General features: G+C 35.2%; 1 long non-coding RNA gene across 1 annotated transcript; it reads left to right on the plus strand.

Moving 5' to 3' along the window:
- The first annotated feature begins 1,953 nt into the window (after positions 1-1,953).
- Positions 1,954-5,046, plus strand: LOC119894461. Its single transcript, XR_005442930.1, has 4 exons — positions 1,954-2,110; positions 2,705-2,795; positions 3,258-3,442; positions 4,577-5,046. It is a non-coding gene; the product is annotated as an uncharacterized LOC119894461 (long non-coding RNA).
- The last annotated feature ends 954 nt before the right edge of the window (positions 5,047-6,000 follow it).

Below are 6,000 nucleotides of genomic sequence, written 5' to 3' on the forward strand. Positions count from 1 at the left end.
ATGCAGGTTTATAAATTCAGCAGGTGCATTTGACATCATTTTATGACTGTGGACCATTTCGCTGACGCGAGACAATGAGGAATTCAATATTTAAATCTTTGTTTTTCACATCAGATAAGTGTTTTCGATTGGTAGACTGCAGAATGATCTTGTCACATTACTTTTGAAAGTCACCTGAATATTTATTGTGTGCATTTTCCCCTCACCATTTTGTCATTAAAACGATTTTACAATTGTAGGCTAAGTGTAGTTTTAAAGTGAAATTAGACGGCTATTATGACTATGAAAAAATCCGAATTTATCGTGTAAAATCGCTTAGTGATATAGGCCATGACCACAATCTCTCTCTATTACCCTAATATTGACTAATTTAAAATATATTTATATTTGTTTTAAATACCAGAAAAGTATTGTATCACTTCAGAGGTGTTCATAAATATTTGTACGTTCACATACATTGTTTTTGATCAATACTTTAAGTAGAGAATATGCGGTATTTCTAACATAATTTTTGTGTAAGAATAACAGTAACCTTCGTTTACAATGAGTTAGGTCATAGACTACATGTGCTTTAGACTACAACATCATCAGACTGCGAGGGTGAGCTGGAAAGTCTGCTGATGTGATGAGGTGAAGTGAGTGGCCAAGTGTAAGAAACAAAGGAGCATCTCCCCTTGATGTGAAAAACTGACATTTTTTTGAACTGTGAAACTGCAGCTCTGCGAATTTTTTGAGTGGACAAGTACCATCTCGTTAGATTCACGCATGGACATGGATTCAAGCTGTTCAAGCTGGGTCCTTTCAGTGTTTAGGTGTTGCCCTCTGCTGCCACAAAGGTGACATTGCAGATGCAGGGTAGTTGGCGCATGTGAAATACTACTGGAACATCATTGAGTTAATTCATTACTCTAAAGGCAATGAAGGCAAATCATTTTAGGTGGTGTAATTAAGTGATATGTGTACATAAAAGTGAGTTGTCATTTAAAGGTAAGGTTTCATTACGTGTGAACACCTGCAATCACAAAAAATAGTCATTAGAATTCTAGATCTTCATGGTCTTTTAATGATGATCTTTAAAAAAAAAAAAAAAACTTCTTCCAGTATTCCCTTTCTGAGCATCTGAAGCATTGGATCGCCCACTGCTTCGTCCACTTACTGCTTAATATAGCGTATACAAAGAGGCAAAATTGCTTCTCAGGATGTATGACAGCAGTTAATTTACTGTATAAGCTTAATTTACTGAAGAGGTTTGAGTGAAGAACACTAGATTAAGGAACTATGAATATGTGTGTGCCCAGGTGAAAAAAAAAATACTTAATAGTTTAAATAGTACATTTTAAATATACTAAGAAAGAATTGTACTGTCTGTAAATGTATAAAAAGTATACTAACTTTGAACACACTTTAAAATAATTGTACTATAGTACACTTTCAAGAAATACATTATATAAAAATATACTTTAAGTGAAAGTTATATGTAAATTCCAAAGTGTACTATTTCAACTTTGTTTTTAAACATTTTTTTGTATATTTGAAAATGTATGCTCAAAATTATTAGTGTAACAATGCACTGAAAGCCTATTTTTAAAATAACCATTTTAATATGCTAAAGTTTTAGTATATTCTAAGTTAACTTATTCATTCTTCTATTTCAGCACATTTATTACTGCAAAAAATGCACTGAAAGCCCTTTTATATTTTTTCAACTAAGTACACAAATAGCTACTCGTGTAATGTTTAATAAGATTATTACACACAAACATGTCAAACAAAACACTAAACTTCAAAAGTACAGGTGCACACAAGAAAATTTGAGTTTTCTGAACAGTAAGAGATTGTTGTATGTTTTGAATAAATCTGCGGCAAGTCCAACCAATCAAGCGTATCAGTTTTGTTGCTCACTTCCAGCCAATCAGAGCTGCAGACGGTACTCGGTGGACGGTACGTTGCGTCCACGTCCACTAACCTAGCTCACTCACGTGAATGTAGGTTTGCTAGATTACCAGGACACAGTTTCGTTTCCAATTCGGCAAGGAGGAAAGTAGGAGTGTGCGCATGCAAAAGAAAATGTGAGAGACCGACGTGGTGGAGGCAAAAAAGAGCCGTGCTGGTAAGTGGATATTTAAAAAAGGAACGTTAGCCTACATGTTACTCGTCATGCTAGCTCAGATATTGAGGTAAAGTTGCTAGCTTGCTAAACGTCCAGCTGCTTTCTTGGGAGGTAACATTAGAGGACTTAACATTATGTATGATGCAGAGAGTGGTGGAATAAGTATTCAGATCCTTTACCTAAGTAAGTGTACCAATACAGCAGTCCTGCATGAAAAATCCCAACATTACTTCAGTTGTTATATTGTGCATTGTCTAAATATTGTCTGATATTCATCTTAAAAGTAACTAGTAACTGTCAAAGCTCTCAAATAAATGTAATTTTAGTGGAGTGGAAAGTACAGTATTTCCCTCTGAAATATAAGTTAGTATCCTCTTTCATGAATCTTACTTATTTTAGCAACATAGCAACTTATTTTTAGTTGCTTAAATACTTGACACAAGTCAACCATATAATACCATTGTTACGGTTAACTGGTGTGGAATGTAATTGATTATTATTAAATATTGTTGTGCATAGTACAATTAAAATTTCACTTTTTTAGGAAAATGCAAGCTATTTTTCTACTTTTACATTATAAATGTTACTGTCCAGGCAAAGAACGCAAAGAAGGCTGTTTTGTTACCCCAGACGTGCAGTCCTGATCATCACACCAGTTCTGACGACGCCTTAACTTCCTGATATTGTAAGTCATACTTTTTTCTTAGCTGCTTGTTCTGTACTCTAAATTCTCAGACACAAATCCCTGTTTTAAAGTTTCAGGGCAACAACTTGGTTGAAGATCAGTTTATCACCATTTATCTTTTGTCTTTGCCAGCATCCTCTGATGTTCATGGTAAAATGGGTCTTATAAAGTGATGGTATTTAATATGTTACACGTGTCACACATCAGTCACGTGGATTATCTTGCAGACAGTGGGAGCTTTCACACTTCTGGTCAAACCACACCGTAGTGGGATATACAGACTACTACCAGTGTTTTCCAAAGTAACGAATGATTTAAGTGTATGTTTTTTTTATACTTGAATAACAGTTATTCATTTGTCATAGGTAGGTATAGCTCTCCTAACTATATACAGTATTAATTTATTCAGTTGATTCTCTCCCTCTCTCTCTCTCCCTCCCTCCCTCCCACTCTCTCATACAGCACCCCTTTTGCTGACAGCGCAGTCACAGTTTCAAAGAAGTCCTTCCTGTGGCTGAACCGATCTCGCATGACCATGTGTGCCCAGGTTTACAAAGGACATTATTGCAGTCCACCCTGGTTGTGAAGTTGGGAAAGGGGGCTGGCAAAAAGATAGCTGGACATTGCCAAAGTGCAGGCCAAATCAGGTAATTACCTTGATGTAGTATAAACTTCTGTGATTTTTCTTTTTATAGCAGCACTTCAAACCACCAGTAATTGTTTAATATATGTTCATGGTGTACTAGTAGAAATTAGGGATGAAATGATTACCGGTTTAACTGTAAACCATGGTAAAATTCCCGAAGGTTATTATTACCGTACACATTTTAATTACCATGATAACCGGGTACGGTTAACCACGCTATTATATTCTCACGGCAAACACTGTCCAGCGTCTCCCAGAAGAAGGCGTGCATGCGCAGAATGAAACGTGGGTTTGTTTGGGTCAATGACAACAGGCGGAAGACGCACTGCGGAGATTTTTCAGTCACTCTGAAGTCCGGTCGTATTTTAGTTTTTATGAGAGCGCTGAGGGAAACTTGATTGAAGAAAATGACCTTATAGTCAATGCAGGGTGAGTTAATTTGTAGCTTTGGTTTGTCGGTCTGACTTGCTAACAGCGTGTAAACTGAAGCTCTCAGTGTTGCTGCTCTTGTAAAAACGCTACAAGTTGTTCTGTTGCTGTGTGCGTCGTGTGTCGGCAGAATCTATTCGTCCACTGCACATGATAACACGTTAAGCAGTTTAGTCAACCAACCAGCATATCTAGAAACGCTACAGACTCCGCTGTATTTATGTCAGTTTTTGGGCTCATTACAGTTACTATCATTGTCTTCTAAAGACTTATTTGTTTTCATGTAATTGTCCACGGGGTCATTGTATTACCTATATAATATAATATAATATAATATAAAATATAAAATCTTGATAATGCACACTTAGATGATTTTCATATTTACAAAAGGCATTTGCTGTTGCTGTTATTTTATTTTTATGCAAACAAAATGGCAATTGTATTTGTAGTTTTCAATATAAAACTCGTTGAAATGGTTTCAGTGTGTGTATCAGTACATTACCGTGATAATACTGATAACCATGATAATTTTGGTCACTATAATCGTGATATGCAAATTTTCGTACCGTTTCATCCCTAGCAGAAATATTGGCATACAATACAATTCCTCACTGCTAATCATTCAAAAATAGTATTGGTTCAATACAGTTTTCCAAGGTATTCTAATGGAACAAAATGTTGACCTTATCTCTTGCCTGTTCTGCAGATGCTGCTCTTCAGGAGTTTCCACAGACAAGTGCCTCTGATGTGCCAGACACAAGTGTAATAATGAGCAGTTCAGCCAAGAAAAGGAACATAATATGTAGTATGTTTCTGTATAGTGGGTCGTAGGGCAGTGGTGCAATGAACAGGAATGTTGGTTTTTTTTATTGTATATTGTTCCACAGTGTTCTTATGAATGAGAAATGTGTTCAGTTTCTTACTAGAACAATGTGACGTTCTCTTTTCATTAGTGAACTATATTTTTCATAATATTTCTAGAAAACGTACTAAAAAACAATTATCTTTGACAATTCTCAAGTGTGTTAAAAGTTGAACTGTGAAAATAGTTTAAAGGATAATGTTTGTAAACAATTTTATATTTACAGATCGTACAATTCTTTGTCAGTATATTTGCAATGTACTACTGAAAATGTAAATATATTTGAAATACAATAAAGCAACAAAAAAAATTCACCTGGAAAGTGCAGTAATTTAGCCTTCAGTATACTGGTAGCCTAATACATTTGCAGAACTGTAGTATGTAAAAATGTAATATACAAAGTAGCATAGCAAAGTTATAATGAAGTATATTGATAATTGGTTGCAAAGTGTATTTTCTTATTAATTGGAATAAGCCAAAAGTATAACTGAGCATACTATTATTACAATACGAATAGTTTAATGGTATGATGCTAGTATATTTGTAAGACACTCAGAATACATTTTTAATTTACTACACAAATAAGGTACACTTAATTTCCACTTAATTTCAAGCATGTTTATTAGTACATATACAGCCATATACTTAAAGTGTACTAAGTATACTTGAAGTTGTTCCACTTTAGCACATAAAAGTACACTTGAAATTGAGCTTTTCTACAATTTAATTACAATTAAAATATATTTAGTACAAAATTAGTTGTTCCAAAATAGCATGCTTCAAGTTAACTAATCATTAACAAACTTGAAATATACTGATGATTAGTCTGACTACAAGTACACTCAAGTATGCTAAAATTTAATACACTTAGCATATTTATTTTTCACTTAGGTCTGTCATTAACAATCAGGGGGGACCCATTGTACTTTCATATTTTCTGGCATATCTATAATGTTACAATATCAGATGTTCATGTTAAACATGGCCAAAGCTTCAAATAAACAGGTAAAAGAAATCCCTGTGAGCCAAAACCTCCGATATCCCCCTGTTCTGAATTCTCTGTTTTAAACAGTTTTTTCTACTAAGGGCTCAGTATGTCATTCCAAGCCAGATTTCCATACATGGTCATTTGCTCCAGGCAGAGCATGCTGGCCACGCCCCCAAAGGAACATGCTGCCCCATCCCTGCACCTGGTAAACACATCAGACTACGGTCAATCAGTGGGCTTTGGAGGGGAGGGCCTTAAAGAGACAGGAGCATCTACAGCT

This window comes from Micropterus salmoides, unplaced genomic scaffold, assembly GCF_014851395.1.
Source record: "Micropterus salmoides isolate LMB-PRFRI ecotype aquatic unplaced genomic scaffold, ASM1485139v1 Ms_hic_scaffold_8, whole genome shotgun sequence".
NCBI classification, from domain to species: domain Eukaryota; kingdom Metazoa; phylum Chordata; class Actinopteri; order Centrarchiformes; family Centrarchidae; genus Micropterus; species Micropterus salmoides.